The 17,053-nt window shown below is 39.9% G+C and overlaps 1 non-coding gene across 1 annotated transcript; it reads left to right on the top strand.

Moving 5' to 3' along the window:
- The first annotated feature begins 12,842 nt into the window (after nucleotides 1-12,842).
- LOC119924429 lies at nucleotides 12,843-12,975 on the top strand. The gene has a single exon (XR_005449143.1). It is a non-coding gene; the product is annotated as a small nucleolar RNA SNORA7 (small nucleolar RNA).
- Nucleotides 12,976-17,053: the final 4,078 nt, after the last annotated feature.

The following is a 17,053-nucleotide window of genomic DNA, read 5'->3' as shown; positions in this document are numbered from 1 at the left end:
AAGTGACCACCTTTAATCCACTTTAGGTGATGATCCTTCTGGACCATCTCTGGAGCACTAAGTACAGTGCTCTGCACACAGTAAGCGCTCAATAAATATGATTGATAGCTTTTGCTTAAGGGATTGATGAAGCTGCTTGGCAAGTTGACAGACAACAAGGATTAGATGTTATAAAATAATAAACACTTTATATTCAAAGGAGCTGATCAATAGGTGGCATTTATTGAGCACTTACCATGTGAAGACTACTGTACTAAACACTTGGGAGAGAACAGTATAACAGTTGGTAGACATGTTCCCTGCCCAGAAAGAGCTTAAGGTCCAGAAGGATCAATCATATTTATTGAGCAAATGCATCTTGGCCAATATACACACCCTCTCTGTTCCCCTGGATCCCTCTACCAACTTTGTCTTATTGTTTTATTGAGAAAGAGCCTGGGAGTCGTAGGATATCACATGTCTGTGTGTGACTTTGGGCAAGTCACTTCTCTGTGCCCGTTACCTCATCTGTAAAATGGGGATTAAGGCTGTGATCTCCATGTGGGACAAACTGATCACCTTGTATCCCCCCAGTGCTTAGAATAGTGCTTCACACACAGTAAGCGCTTAACAAATACCATCATCATTATTGTTGTTATTGTTATTATTACTGAATGCAGAGCACAGAACTAAGCACTTGGGGGAATACAATAATAATAATAGTGGTATTTGTTAAGCACTTACTATGTGCCAAGCACTGGGATAGATAGATACAAGGTAATGTGGTTCCACATAGTTCCTGTCCTATATGGGGCTCATGGCCTTAATTGTCATTTTAAAGATGAGGCACAGAGAAGTTAAGTGACTTGCCCAAGGTCACACAGCAGACATTCATTCAATCATATTTATTGAGTGCTTACTGTGTGCAGAGCACTGTACTAAGTGCTTATGACATTCTCCAACTCCCTTGCTCTTTCTCAATAAAACAATAAGACAAAGTTGGTACAGGGATCCAGGGGAACAGAGAGGGTGTGTCTATTGGCCAAGATGCATTTGTTAACTCTGTGAAAGCTCCAGTTGTAATCATGCGTGGCTGGACCAGGTTCCCAAACAGAATAATGATCACAGTCAAGATTTAATCAGTATTACAATTCAGAGAAAATGCCAACTGGAAGATTCAAAGAATAAGGTTTACAGAATGATAATAAAACCATGAAGATTAAAACTGTGAATGCAAAGTTAGTAGGCTTTTTCACCAAGCGTTGTCACATGAATGTCCTGAGTCTACTGCTTTTACTTTGGAAAGGTGGTGGAAAAGGTTTAAACTGGAATACCTCTAAACTAGCTCACCACAGCCTCTTTGCCTCAGTCAAGGCTTGAGCAGAGGGAAAATGGACTCACCACATGGAAAACCTCTTCTAGAAGATACCTAGGCCAGAGCCTGTGAAGGAGTCCAGAAGGAAAGTGGCTCAAAGCAGTACAGCAAACTGAAACTTCTTGTGGTCTAGCAGATAGAGCATGGGGCTGGGAGTCAGAAGGACCTGTGTTCTAATCCTGGCTCTGTCAGTTGTCTGCTCTGTGACCTTGGGAAAGTCACTTCATTTCTCTATGCTTCAGTTACCTCATAGGTAAAATGGGGATTAAGACTGTGAGCACTATGTGAGATTGGAAATGTGACAAGCCTGATTAAATTGTATCTATTCCAGTGCTTAGGACAGTGCTTGGTACATAAGCGCTCAACAAATACCATAAAAAAAATGAATTATTATAGTTAAAGTTAGCTCTGCCCAGAGGTAGGGGTGGAGCTTGACACTCCTGTCAAGGGAAACAAACTTCTTCCAAAAGGCCCCAGTTGCCTTTGGATAATGTAGCCAAATTAGCCCCTTTGCTCTCTTAGTTACATATCTTTTGGCTGTTTCTTTTTTGCCCTTTCTCTTCCTCCAATTTTTCTGCCAAATTTCAACCGGACACGTCTGGAGGGTTTTACAACAAACCATTGTGGTAATGAGCTAGTAGTCTAACAATGACTGCACTCTGTCTGAACTGTGTGGAGCCTGAAACTCTGTTTCTCTAGCCATAGGACCTGATCTCCCTTATTTTATTAATCATCATCCTGTTCTTTTCTGTTTCTGTGTTTTAAGTTTTACTCTTTCCCTATGTGTTTGCCCCTTGCCTCGTAAGCACTTAATGAATATTCCTACTACTACTTATTCTACTGCCATAACTTCCCGAGGACCTGGAAATTCCCTTCCTCTGAAAATCTGTCATACCACTGTTGACCCAATTTCAAAATTATGCTAAAATTCCCCCTCCAGGAAACCTTTCTGATTGATTCATAAAACCCCGAGTCATATCAACAGCCTTTCTCAGCACTTATGAACTTTATGTATATGTATATTTCTTCAACTATTACATTCTGATCTCTTCAAAATATTACCTACCATATTCTAGTGCTTTTTCTGCTTCCTCAATTTGTAAATCATTTTTTTCTGCCTAATTTAGACTGTGAAATTACTGAGCATGGGTAACATGTGTTCTCCCTCTTTTATATGCTCCCAAGCACTTGGTACAGTACTTTTCACTCGGTAGGTGCTCAGTAAATGCCATCGATGAATTGATTGATAGGTGACTGATTTTCTGCTAAAAATGTCATTTGGTAATTCAATAATAGCAAACAGGTATCTCTTCCTAATGTTTACAAAATAGTCTCTTAATGATTATGAATTACTTTCCGCTCACTCACTTGACAGGGTATTCCAGATTTGAAGTAATGCAGATAGCTGTGTTACAATTAAAACGTCAAATCTGGAGATACTAAATTGCATCTGATGATCTGTTATTCCACGTTTTGCAAACTGCACTTCAAAATAATCTGGTTCCAATGTGCCTACAGCTTCTATGCCAATGGGCCCCTGGGAAGTCTAGGACACTGCCTGATGGGTGGATTAGCCTCCATAATCATAATGTTGGTATTTGTTAAGTGCTTATTATGTGGCAAGCACTGTTCTAAGCACTGGGGTAGATACAAGGTAATCAGATTGTCCTACATGGTGCTCACAGTCTTCATCCACATTTTACAGATGAGGGAACTGAGGCCCAGGGAAGTTAAGTGACTTGCCTAAAGTCACACAGCTGATAAGCGGCGGAGCTGGGATTCGAACCCATGACCTCCAAGCCCATGCTCTTGCCACTAAGCCATGCTGCTTCTCTCCATCCTCCCTTCCAATGTCATGGCTGGACTAGCTTCCTACCTTCCATCCAACATACTGAAGAAAGGCACACCTCTTTAGGAGTTCATTCATTTATTAATTCTATAGCATTTAGTGAGCACTTTCTGTGTGCAGAGCATTATATTAAGCGCTTGGGAGAATACAAAATAACTAAGCAGACACATTCCCTGTCCACAACAAGTTTATAGAGGGAGACAGACATTAATATAAATAAATAACTTACGGATATGGACATATATGTTGTGGGGCTAGGAGAGGGATAAATAAAGAGAGCAAATCAGGGCAATGCAGAAGGGAGTGGGAGAAGAGGAAAGGAAGACAGTCAGGGAAGGCCTCTTGGAGGAGATGTGTCTTCAGTAAGGTTTTGAAGGGTGGGGAGAGTAATTGTCTGTCAGATTTGAGGAGGGAGGTTGTGCCAGGGCATGGGCGAGGGGTCGACGGCGAGATAGACGAGATCGAGGACCAGTGAGAAGGTAAGCATTAAGCATGTGCCCATTGTTGGGTAGGGATTTTCTCTATTTGTTGCTGAATTGTACTTTCCAAGCGCTCAGTACAGTGCTCTGCACACAGTAAACGCTCAATAAATGATTGAATGAATGAACTGTACTAAGCCCTGAGGTAGATAAATGAATATCAGGTTGACAAAGTCCACATCCCACTTGGGACTCACAGGCTTAATCTCCATTTTACAAATGAGGTAACTGAGGCACAGAGAATTTAAGTGACTTGCCCAAGGTCGTACAGTAGACAAGTGGCAGAGACAGGATTAGAACCTAGGTCCTCTGATTCTTAGGCCTCTGTTCTATACACCGTCATGCTGCTTCTCAGCATGCCTCTTAGGAATGTTCAGCATATGTTTTACTGTAATACTTTGAATTGTTGAATTTGAATGTTTTCATTATTATTTGAGTCTTTTCTTCCCCATATAATTTATTTACTTGCAATAAACTCGGTGTTTTACATTGCATGTTTTGAAGAAATGATACAAAACACTTTATTATTTTCCAGGATTGCCATTTCTGGAAAGCTTGAATATGTTTTCTCATTTGTGAGTCTCTTCTCACTTTTTAACCAAGATCTGGTCGTTTATTGATACATAGTTATTTGTGGTCTATTACATAGCTGATATTTTGGAGATTTTAAAATATTTTGCTTGTGACAATATACTGTCTTAGCTCTTCTATTTCTTGCTACCTAAATGCTATCATATAGTTGTGTTAACATGGATATTTTTATGGTTATTTTTTAAAAGAACACCATCTTTAGATTTATTTTATGATTAAATTCTGATAGATTAATGGAATCAATTTTCTAACTTGTTCCATATGATCTTTTCTGCAAAAATATTCTACCTGCTAATCTATACTGTTTTTAAGAATACATTTTTATCCAGTTCGGAGTCTCTTTCATTCATTTTATCATGTCATGAAGTGGTAATGGTATTTATTGAACAGCTCCTGAGTGCAACACATTGTAATAAGCACTTGGGAGAATACAACAGAAGCACATGTTCTTGACTCACAGGGAGCTGTTCCATATAGTGTGCCTCCAATAAGAATATTGGAACCAGCTTCAAAATGAAGAGTAGGAGAAGAACTCCTGTAAAAGCCACTCATTGATATTTATTGAGCACTTAAATGTGTGCAGAGATCTGTACTAGGCACTTGAGAAAGGCATGGTCCCCATCGTTAAGAAGTTTACAACAAAGTCAATAGACCGTTTGCCATATAACTGATGCACAAAAATTTTTGCATTCTGGAAGTGTTTTTTCTTAAACAATTTTTATTAATTAAAAGCAATTTTTCTTAAAAATGGCTACTGGCTATTTATGTTCAGTTTCTATAGGGAATGAATTTACATAGAAAATGACTTGACATTTTCCCATTTGAATGAAAGCTCTAAAATTTACTTCTCTATTGGAACATAATTCTGTTCTCTACTCTGACCCACATTCCTGTTTTCCCCTCTAGATTTTTAAGCTTAATGAGGGCATGTACTATCTCTTGTTATTCTCTCCAAAGCACTTAATACAGTGCTCTGTAACCAGGAGCTCATTAAATACCACTGAGTGATTTCTGCAGTAGTTCTGCTCCTACCCCTTATTTTGAAGGTGGATCTGGTACTCTTTTTTAATTAATAATTTCAGCTCATCATATTCATTCTGATTATAGTCCCTTCACTGCACTTCTTTAGTATAGACCTTAAGTTTTTCTCATCACACTTGAAATTACACTTGAAGTGAACATGTTAACAAGGTTGAACATACTTCCTAATGCATTTGAGAATCCTTCATTTACTTGAGAACTACACTTGTTCAGTGTTCTAAATTTTGTTCTGAGACATGTCTATATCTTCAGGCAGTAAGTTGCCTTCCAAATATGAATTTCTATAAATGAAATTTGCCTTTACTTCTATTTAATTTCAAGGCCCTACTGAGAGCTCACCTCCTCCAGGAGGCCTTCCCAGACTGAGCCCCCTCCTTCCTCTCCCCCTCGACCCCCTGTCCATCCCCCTCTTACGTCCTTCCCTTCCCCACAGCACCTGTATATATGTATATATGTTTGTACATACTTATTACTCTATTTTACTTGTACATATCTATTCTATTTATTTTATTTTGTTAATATGTTTGGTTTTGTTCTCTGTCTCCCCCTTCTAGACTGTGAGCCCACTGTTGGGTAGGGACTGTCTCTATATGTTGCCAACTTGTACTTCCCAAGTGCTTAGTACGGTGCTCTGCACACAGTAAGTGCTCAATAAATATGATTGATTGATTGATTTAATTTCATTTCCACTTTGAGTATTTTAATCAAATCAATCAATCAATTGTATTTACTGAGCATTTATGTGTAGAGGACCATACTAAGTGTTTGGGAGAGTACAATGTATCAGAGTTGGTTGACACAATCCATGCCCACATGGGGCTTAGTTTAGAGGAACAGACATAAATTATGGATATGCATATAAGTGCTGCGGGGCTGAGGATAGGGTGAGTAAAGGATATGGATCAAAGTGTATGCCCTATTCATGTTTGCTCTGGTTTTCTGTTAAATTTCACAAGAGGCACACCCCTATTCAATGTATCATCAATTTAGGGACTTTTGATACCTTCTATATTCTCCAGCATTTGTTGCAGCCTTTTGTGGAAAACTTTAGTGCAACATATCCTAGTAGCAGAAGTAGTGTTACATATTGTGCACCTACAATGCCGTCGAGTCATTTCTGAGTCATTGCGACTCCATGGATATACCTTCTCCAGAATGTTCTTTCCTCTCCCATGATCTTCAACCTTTCTAACGGTTCTTCTGTTATCGTTGTTATGGTCTCTATCCATTCATTCATTTAGTTATATTTATTGAGCACTTACTGTGTGCAGAGCACTGTACTAAGTGTTTGGAAAGTACAATTCAGCAATAGAGAAAATCCCTGCCCACATCAGGCTTACATTCTAGGAGGGAGACAGACATCAAAACAAGTAGACAGGCATCAATATAAATATAATTAAATATATATATGTATATACATCACAACAAGTAAACAGCCATCAGTACAAATTCATAGAATTATAGATACATACATATATGCATAAGTGCTGTGGGGGGGGAGTGCATCAAGGTGAGCAGAAGGGAGGGGAAGCTGATGAATAAAGGCTTAGTCTGGGAAGGCCTCTTGGAGGAGGTGTGCCTTCAGTAGGGCTTTGAAGCAGGGAAGAGTGATTGTTGGATTTGAGGAGGGAGGGCATTCCAGGACAGAGGTAGGATGTGGGCTGGGGGCAGATGGAGTGACAGGTGAGATAGAGGCACAGTGAGAAGGTTAGCATCAGAGGTGCGGAGTGTGTAGGCTGGGCTGTAGGAGAGAAGAGAGGTGAGGTAAGAAGGGGCAAGGTGATGGAGAGCTTTGAAGCCAATAGTAAGGAGTTTTTGATATGGAGGTTGACAGGCAATCTGGATGCAGGTCTACCTCTTCTTCATTTTTCTCTGGACTTTTCCTAGCATTAGTGTCTTCTTCAGAGAATTAGTCCTCCTGATTAGGTGTCCAAAATATGCTAATTTGTCTAGTTATTTGGCCTTGCAAAGACCATTTTGGCTTAATTTGCTCTAAAATTCATTTGTTTGTTTTTCAGGCAGTCCATGTCATTTGCAAAAGCCTTCTCCAATACCACATTTCAAAAGAATTGATGTTTTTTCTACCCTGTTTTCTTCACTGTCCAGCTTTCAGATCCATATACTGTCTCTGGAAACACCACAGAATTGACAATTTGTGTTTCTGTGGCGATTGTTACATCAGCGCGTTTCCTGACATTTCCAGGCATTATGAATAACAAGTCTTCATAACATTAATCTTCAGCGTATTTCTTGACTACTAGTTCCTTCGGTGCTGATTATCGATCCCAGGAGAGAAAAATTGTCAACTATTTCAATCTTCTCTCCATCCACTACAAATGTGTTAAAACTTCCAGTTGTCGTGGTCTTTGTTTTTTTGACATGCAAGTGTTGGCCCATCTTTATGTTCTGTTCCTTAATTTTTAATAATAAGCCCTTCAAATCATCACTTTCTGCTAGTAGGGTTGTACCATCAGCATAAAGAAGGTTTTTAATATTCCTTCTTCCAATCTTTACTCCCTTTCATCTTCATCTAATCCGGCTTCTCTCATTAGGTATTCGGTATAAAGGATGAATAGATAAGGTGATGAGATACAGCCTTGTCTTACACTCTTACTAATGAGAAACCAATCTGTTTCTCCATAGTATGTACTTAGGTATTAATAAATATGTATCCACTAGACTGTAAGCTCATTGAGGGAAGGAATTGTCTATTAACACTTTTGTACTGAACTCTCTCAAACATACAGTGCAATGCTCTGCACATGAAGTGTGCTCAATCATTATCATATATGTTGCTGACTTGTACTTCCCAAGTGCTTAGTATGGTGCTTTGCACACAGTTAGTGCTCAATAAATATGATTGAATGAATCATCTTTGATTGTGCTACAGATGGCTGTTGGGTTGATAAGAAGGGGTATTGATAAGCTAGTAGGGAAAGACTTTGAGGAGGTATGATTTTTAGGAGAACTTTGAAGGTGGCAAGGGCTGAGATCTGGTGGATTCGGTGTGAAAAGGATTCCTGAAAAGGAGGTCAGCGTGAGCAAGGGTTTGGAGGTGGGCAAGAGGAGAAACTACTACAGTAACAGTACAAATACTTTTTAGATGATACAAGACTTCCTAAAGAGTTTCCTTTAGAAAATGCCTCCCAAAAGGAGAACTTGAAATGCAAGCCCATTTACTATATTCTTCCAATAATATTTTCTGAAACTTGGAAGATGTTTCTACAGAGGAAAAAGTATTTGGCCCTTGCCCTTTGACCAAAAATTTAATATAATAATTATGGTATTCTTTAAGTGTTAACTGTGTATAAAACACTCTTCTAATAATGGTAAAGTGTTCTCTTTTAGTGTAGTTATTCTATTCCTTGTGTTCGGAGCACAGTCTGTGATCAGTTCTTTCTCAGCTGTTACAAACTTGTCCTTTTTTAATGGTATTTAAGTACTTCCCATGTGCCAGGCATTGTACTAAGCACTGGGGTTGATTCAAGATAATTGAGTTGGACACAGTCCCCATCCCACACAGGACTCATAGTCCTAATGCCCATTTTACAGTTGAGATAACTGAGACACAGAGAAAGTAAGTGACTTGTCCAAGGTCACACAGTAGGCAAATGGTGGAGCCAGGATTATAACCCAGGTCCTTCTGACTCCATGTTCCTTGCTGACCTCCCAGCCTCCTGTTTCTGCTCACACCAGTCCGTACGTCATTCTGCCCTCTCCTAAAGTACTTTGCCACTCTCCTATTACAAATCAGCCTGCACACTTTTCTCCTCTAGCGGCAATCTTTTCACTGTACCTCCATCTCATCTATCTCACTGCTGACCACTCACCCATATCCTACCTCTGGCCTGAAACACCCACCCTCCTCCTATCTGAGAGAAAACTTACTCTCCCCACCTTCAAAGCCTTACTGAAGCCACATCTCCTTCAAGAGGCCTTTCCTAAGTCCTCCTTTCTTCTTCTCCCACTCCCTTCTGCATCACCCTGATTTGCTGCCTTTATTCATCCCCCATTGCAGCATCACGACACTTATGCACATATTTGTCATTTATTTATTTGTATTAATGTCTATCCCTCTAGACTGTAAGATCACTGTGGGCAGGGAATGTGTCTTTTATATTATATTCTCCCAAGTGCTTAGTACAGTGCTCGGCATACAATAAGTGTTCAAAAAATACAATTGACTGACAGACTCCCGGGTCTGTTCTCTTTTCACTATGCCATGCTGTTTCCAATCTGAAGATAATGCAGCTAATGGTGAGGTTATATCTTTGTTTCACAGAATGTATCTCTTCCATTGGTCCTACTTTCTTTGCTATTCTTTGAGTTTTTTAAAATTTTAAAGGTCATTTTCTTAACTTTTCCCATAAAGTTAATGGCCAAGTTGGACTGGTTAAATTTGACTTTATAGTTCTGTTTCTCAGTATCAGATTTCTACAATGTCAAATATCAATAAGGTAAAAAATAATGTAATTAAAAGAAATATGGCCCTAGTTTGTGTAACAAAACAGAATGAAATGTTTGAAAGATGCACATTCTTCTTATGTGTACAAAAACAGATAAAACAGTAAGAAATAGGTTATAGACTGATGAATATGAGTAATATTTGTGCTTTTTAAAATTTATAGCAGTCTCTGTTGAGGTAGGTTTCAAGAGAGAATCGATTAACGTTTTTCAGATCTTGGGAGTTGTAGAAACTGTGAACGCCCAAGCACTGGAAAAATGAGCACTGAGACAACTATAAAAAATGACATTTTCTAAGTCACCAAAAATTCTTGCTGTGCCAAAATAAGAATTTGAAAATGATTGGGGTCTAAATTCCTAGTGTCTTCTGGCTTTCTTTTCAATCAATCAATCGTATTTATTTAGTGTATACTGTATGTAGAGCACTGTACTAAACATGTGGGAAAGTACAATACAACAGAGTTGGCAGACATGTTCCTACAACAAGCTGAGAGTCTAGAATCTTCAATAAAACATAGATTCAATTTGAAATACACATATATTTGGATTTAATTAATTAGCTATGACTATCTAAACAGGAAATTATTTTTGGAGGTCTGCATGCACCTGAGTACTTGAGAGAATTTCTAGAAGTCTAAAAGTGGGTGGATCCAGAGGGAACTAGAGAGTGCAGGAAACAGAGAGAGAGTGAAAGGAGTGAAAAATGGGAAGGTATTTAACTTCCATGAGCCCAGTTTTCAGTTACCACAAAGAATACCTGATACTGAGGCTCAGCTGTATAAGACATTTCTTGTTCCAAGCTTCTGTTCTCTGCCCTACTCTCCCACCACTTTTTCTCACCACCAACTATGGAAGGAGATGGGAGCTGAGTTACCTCCCTTTTATTGCCCCTCTCACCAAATGAGACATCAGTGGTATACATGGTATTTATTAAGCTCTCACTATGTGCCAAAGAGCTGTTCTAAGCACAGGAAAATCCAAGGTAATCAGTTTGTTCATATTCCCTGTCCTGCACGAGTCTCCCAGTTTAAGATGTAAGTTTGTTATCCCTGCTTCGGAAATGAAGAAATTGAAGGCAGAGAGATTAAATGACTTGTTCAAAGACACACAGCAGTGGCAGAGCTGGCTTTAGAACCTGGTTCTCAGTCCCACTTTCTTTCCACTAGACTTTGCTGCATCTTTCTTCTCCACTGAAGGAGGGGCCAGACAGATCCTCAAATTTTTGGTCCATCCTGCTAAAATTGGAACATCCGTTGACCTTAATTCCGATCTGTCTGGAGGTCCCAATCTTGATTGAGTCACGGATCGGGTTAAGTCAAAAAATACCTCTAGTAACCTTGTATCGAGGAATGATGTTCCACCGATGACCCCCCTCACCCTTCTTTTTTTGGGATTCTCCACTCCAAGGGCAGTGGTTGATGGGCAGGGCAGAACGACCATCCACCAGCCGGACCAGAGCTGAAGATTGGTGAAATGAGGGGGCGGGGAAAGGGAAGGTGATGAAATGTGGACAAAATGGGTCAGAGCCATTATAGTTCACATCATTCATTCATTTGATCCTACTTATTAAGTGCTTACTGTATGCAGAGCACTGAACTAAGTGCTTGGGAAAGTACAATACAACAATAAACAGTGATATTCCCTGCCCACAATGGATTTGTGAGCTACAATGTCTGCCAGAGACAGGGGTGGCTGGGGACGTTAGCTCCATGCCATGACCACACACTGAGGAGAGGTTGGGCACAGCTATGAAGTCATGGATTTGGGTGGCCTAAGAATTTGGCTTGTGCAAAGAAATTTCTATGCTGCATTCGATGTAGCAAAAGAGCTTTTAGGAAGTTAAGCCTGGCACAGGGAATGCAGAGCCTAAATTAGAAACAGAAGCTGAAAACTGTTTTTTGCTTGATCAATTTGTACACTTGATGACATTTGGACATATTTACTTCCTTGAGTTAATTTTTCTGTAACTATTTTAAGAGTTGATTACAATTAACTATCATCAATTTAAAGTGACGCTGTTCACATCTGCTAGTTTCAAAGGGAATATTTCTTTGCTCAAATGTAACTTTTTGATACGCAAGCATCTCTGAACTTAGTAAAATATATTGGCTATTTTTCAACATTAGAAAAGAAATCCAGTTAGCTATGTATAATACAGGCCTTGTGGTTAATGGATTAACTGTACTTTCCTCTTGTTTTCTTTCTCTCGGGATTCAGGAAAAAAAATGATGCAATAGATTTTGTTTTTTAGGATTATGATAAACCTCTTTAGTCAAAGGCAGTGGCTCCTTGGGAAGTAAAGACTGAACTAACCTATGTTCCTACAAGTTACAAAATAATTTACATTTATTACTCTTGCACAGTGAGGCCCCCAAGCCTCAGATCTATGATTCTTCAAATCACTGCATTCTAAACTTGACTGATTGGTTTACAAGCTTGTGAGAGAATTAAAGCGATTCACTTTGTAATACATATAGGCAGGAAACTATTTGCTTTAAAATAATAGTTTACTTTAGGCTCACATTGGATCCAGCAGGTAACTGTTTTCTTAGATTTAGAAAAAGATAAAGAACAATAACATTTCTCTGGAGAGGCTTGAAATATTGCACACAATATTGTGTGCGAAATGTACACACAATATTCTCCCAGTGAAATAGTTACATGTAACTATTCAACTATTAACTTTCTCTTGATTAATCAGTTTATATCAGGGTAGATGTGTGGGTATGTGCAAAACTCAAAACAAATTATTACTTTTGGTCCCTTGCTCTGGTAAGCTCTTATTTACTTCTTAAATTCTACCTATTTCTAAACATCATCTATCACCATAGAGATACTTTGACCTAGTTTTTCTCCCGAGCACCCAGTGATGCTTGCTAGTAACATGCAACTGCCTTGTTTTCTAAAGAATCGTTTGATTGAGTGGTCTATCCTCTAGCACTCGATGAAATGTAAGTTAACATATAACCTGATATTGTCTCTCTCCTCTGTCAAGTGGAAGAATTGGCTGTTAAAGATGCACAACTGCTTTGCAGCAGAAATACCCCAAAGATAGCTTGCCCCCTCCCTCTCAGGGTCGCACCTGGAGAGTTTCCAGTACTCTACCAGTCTTGATTATGGGAGGGAGAGTCAAGCAGAGGCCATGCCATTCCCAGCTTGGGCAGTGGCTAGTGAGTGGAAGGCAATCGGCTACAAATCAAAACTCCCCCATGCTGGCCAGCAGCGGCACGGGAGAGAGTCGAGGGTGGAGACTCAAGTTTGTTGCAAGCAAGGAGGCAAGGGTAAACCACTTCCTTATTGTTACCAAGAAAACTCTATGGATACATTACGAGAATGATTGCAGATGGAGGTGGGGTGTTCTGGGTGCCGCTGTGGGTCGGAGACGACTCGACAGCAAAAGACAAGACAAACTTGTCCCATTCCTTTCAGGAGGTGGCTCTGACCTATTATGACCACATTTCACCCTCCCTCCCACCAACCATTTCCTCGCTCCCTCATTCCACCACCTTTCAACTCTGGTACGGGCACTGGGATGAAACCCAAAGGCTTCACGAAGCAGCGGTCAGGGAGTGGGAAGGGCCCATGATTAGGGGTGTGTGGAGGTAGGGAAATAATCCATGGACATTTTTGCAGTCCTAGATTCCCTGGTCTTATTTCCCATTCCCTTACTTGCCCTTTTTCTTTTCCTGTCAATCATTTGTATTTACTGAATGCTTACTGTGTACGGAGCACTGCACTAAGCGCTTAGAAGAGTACAGTACAAAAGAGTTGGCAGATACATTCCCTGCTCCCATAGATAGGTAGACAGCTTGTATCTATTCCAGCACTTAGAGTGCCTGGCACATAGTAAGCACTTAATAAATACCATAAGAAGAAAAATCCACAGTACTTATAACACCAGTCTAGGTGGACTGCCTATTATAGCAGTGATTGTTACTATTATTATTACTCCTATTAATAATAATAATGATGGTGCTTGTTAAGCACTTACTATGTTCAAAGCACTGTTATAGGCACTGGGGAGGTTACAAGGTGATCAGGTTGTCCCACGGGGGCACAATCCTCACTATTGGCTTCAAAGCTCAACATCCCCTTGCCCCCTTCTACCTCACCTCCCTTTTCTCCCTCTACAGCCCAGGCCACACACTCCGCTCCTCTGCCACTAACCTCCTCACTGTGCCTCGTTCTCTCCTGTCCCACCGTTGACCCCTGGTCCACATACTACCTCTGGCCTGGAATGCCCTCCCCTCTCACATCTGCCAAACTAGCTCACTCCCCTGCCTTCAAAGCCCTACTGAAAGCTCACTTCCTCCAGGAGGCCTTCCCAGACTAAGACCCCCTTTTTCTCTGCTCTTCCTCCCCCACATTGCACTGACTCCCTCCCTCTTCTCTACCCTCCTCCCCACTCCACAACACTTGTGTGTATATATGTACATATGTATTATTCTATTTCTTTTATTAATGATGTAGATATCTTTAATTCTATTTGTTTATATTGATGCCTGTCTACTTGTTTTGATGTCTGTCTCCCCCCTTCTAGACTGTGAGCCCGTTGTTGGGTAGGGATTGTCTCTGTCTGTTGCTGAATTTTACTTTCCAACCACTTAGTACAGTGCTCTGTACACAGTAAGCACTCAATAAATACGATTGAATGAATGAATAATCCGTAATTGAAGAGGTTGATTCATGACATGGTAATGAGCTGCATTTTCTGATTGGTTTCTGCAGGCACAATTTGATGCGCATATGGTTGGGGAGAAATCTGGGCAGTTTCAGAGTGATGCCAATCCTTCATGGAACCACGTTGGGTGCAAAGGGGTGCGCCAAAGTATCGCTGAAGTGGACATTTGAGAAATGGAAACATACAGGAAGCGTAGTGAGTTTAGTGGGATTTATCCCAAAGGAAAATAAGAATGTTCAGATAGGAGTCAAAACAACAACAACAAAAACATACTAAGGTTTGGAAGTATTTTTATTCAACTATAAGGGGGAATTAAATTTTTTTCCAGCCTGTTCTGTAAAGCTAGAATCTTAAAACCAATGCTTAAGGCATACACATTTTCCTTTGACAGTGAGGCACATTTTAAGACCATTTTCAGTATCAAATCTTTTCAGTGGTTCTTATGTTTGATAATAAATGTAAGTAATTAATAATTCCACGTCCTTAGAAATCCTGATTTGTTTCATGCCCAGGGATGTGAGCCTATTAAGAGGCGATTAGGGAGGGTCTCCTTGAAGTCTCCTTCACACAAGGAATCTCCCTTTTTTTTGGTTCACTTAATTTAATGTGGGAGTTGCCTGTGATATTTTCTACATTTCACCTTCTGAGGTTATGGGCACCATTCATATGCCATATCTCCCTTTCAGATGAATAAGTGTGACTTTTATGAATTTTTCTTCACTTGTAGAATTTAATTTACATGAATAATTAGAAACAGAATGAGTAAAACTTCTTTTTCCAACCATAAAATAATGCTAAGCCCTCCTGGGGATACATGTATCTTTCCTGGAAATTTTTCCCTTAATATTTTTTCTGACATTTTGCAACAAAAGAAAAAGAGTTATAAAAGAAAAGAAGGTTTTACAAGGGGAAACTTATTTGGCATGTTGACATCTGCATAATTGTCTCAGGACACATTGAATTGTGTTGAAAAGTATCATCCACCAGGAGAGTTTGCCATTTTAGACTGTTCACTTATTCAGCATACAATTAAGGTATTTAATAATGTCGTTAAGAATGGAACTGGGACTCAAACAGTGAGTCACTCTTGTGCTGGCAGCCCCGATCACAGGATGGTAGCTGCTTGTTGCCATATGTCGGAGCGATTATAACAAGCCGGAATCCGATGGGCCTAGAAAGACCAATAAACGGGAATCTTTCAGAAAAATGGTTAGCACTGTAATATGAAACTTCATTTCTTTACATTTTAAGAAACAGTGTCGCTCAGTGGAAAGAGCCCGGGCTTTGGATTCAGAGGTCATGGGTTCAAATTCCGGCTCCACCGTCAGCTGTGTGACTTTGGGCAAGTCACTTAACTTCTCTGTGCCTCAGTTACCTCATCCATAAAATGGGGATTAAAACTGTGAGCCCCCTGTGGGACAACCTGATCACTTTGTAACCTCCCCAGTGCTTAGAACAGTGCTTTGCACATAGTAAGTGCGTAACAAATGCCATTATTATTATTATTATTATTTCATAAGGAGTAAAAATGATCATTATGCATTTATCTGTGACCTAAAGGTCATGTGATTGTCTTACATGGCTTGGTAGATTGTAAAGGACTGCTACATTGTAAACTCTTGGAGGGCAAGTATTGTGTCCATTGTAATGGGCAAGGATTGTGTCCATTGTAATCTCCCAAGTGCTTAGTTGAGTGTTGTGGTTAGTGTAAGTGCTCAGTAAATACAATTAATTGATTGGGCTTTGAAGACTGAGAGAGCAGTGATCTGCTGGATATGAAAGTGGAGAAAGCCCCATGCAAGAGGGAGGGACTGAGCTAAGGGTAGGTGGTGAGGTACAGAGTGTGTGTGTGTGTGTGTGTGTGTGTAATGTGCATATAGCTTTAATTCTATTTGCTCTGATGACTTTGACACCTGTCTACATGTTTTGTTTTGTTGTCTGTCTCCCGCTTCTAGACTGTGAGCCCATTGTTGGGTAGGGACCGTTTCTATGTGTTGCCAACTTGTAATTCCCAAGCGCTTAGTACAGTGCTCTGCACACAGTAAGTGCTCAATAAATACAATATATATATGCGTGTGTGTGTGTTATGTGTACATGTTGAAACACACTCGGGTCAGTCCCTGTATTTAAGAATATGTTTCACAAATCTCATCACCTTACCTGTAATTGCCCTGCCCTTTAGCAGAGACCACTGCTGAAATGGTTAGAGAAATGGACTTCTCCTTTTACACTTAGAATTTACAAGGAAGTCTGAACTCCCTGTGGGCAGGGCAGTGTCTACCAATTCTGTTATATTGTACTCTCCCAAGTGCTTAGTACACTGCCCTGTACTCAGTAAATACCATTGATTTAATGCCTGTATCCTGCACTAGACTCCTTGATGGCTGGGACCATGTCTTATTCCTTTATTTAACTTCTTCCAAGTTTTGAGTTCAGTGCTCTGCACACAATTAGCACAGTTCCATTGATTACTACTGCAACTATTACTACTAATAATAATGGCATTTATTAAGCACTTACTATGTGCAAAGCACTGTTCTAAGTGCTGACTGACTCCTACTCACGTCACTAAAATACAAATATTTGACAAAACA

The sequence above is a fragment of the Tachyglossus aculeatus genome, chromosome 2 (assembly GCF_015852505.1).
Source record: "Tachyglossus aculeatus isolate mTacAcu1 chromosome 2, mTacAcu1.pri, whole genome shotgun sequence".
In the NCBI taxonomy this organism is placed as follows: domain Eukaryota; kingdom Metazoa; phylum Chordata; class Mammalia; order Monotremata; family Tachyglossidae; genus Tachyglossus; species Tachyglossus aculeatus.
The sequence above is the reverse complement of the archived record's forward strand: the minus strand, read 5'-3'. Positions and strand labels throughout refer to the sequence as shown.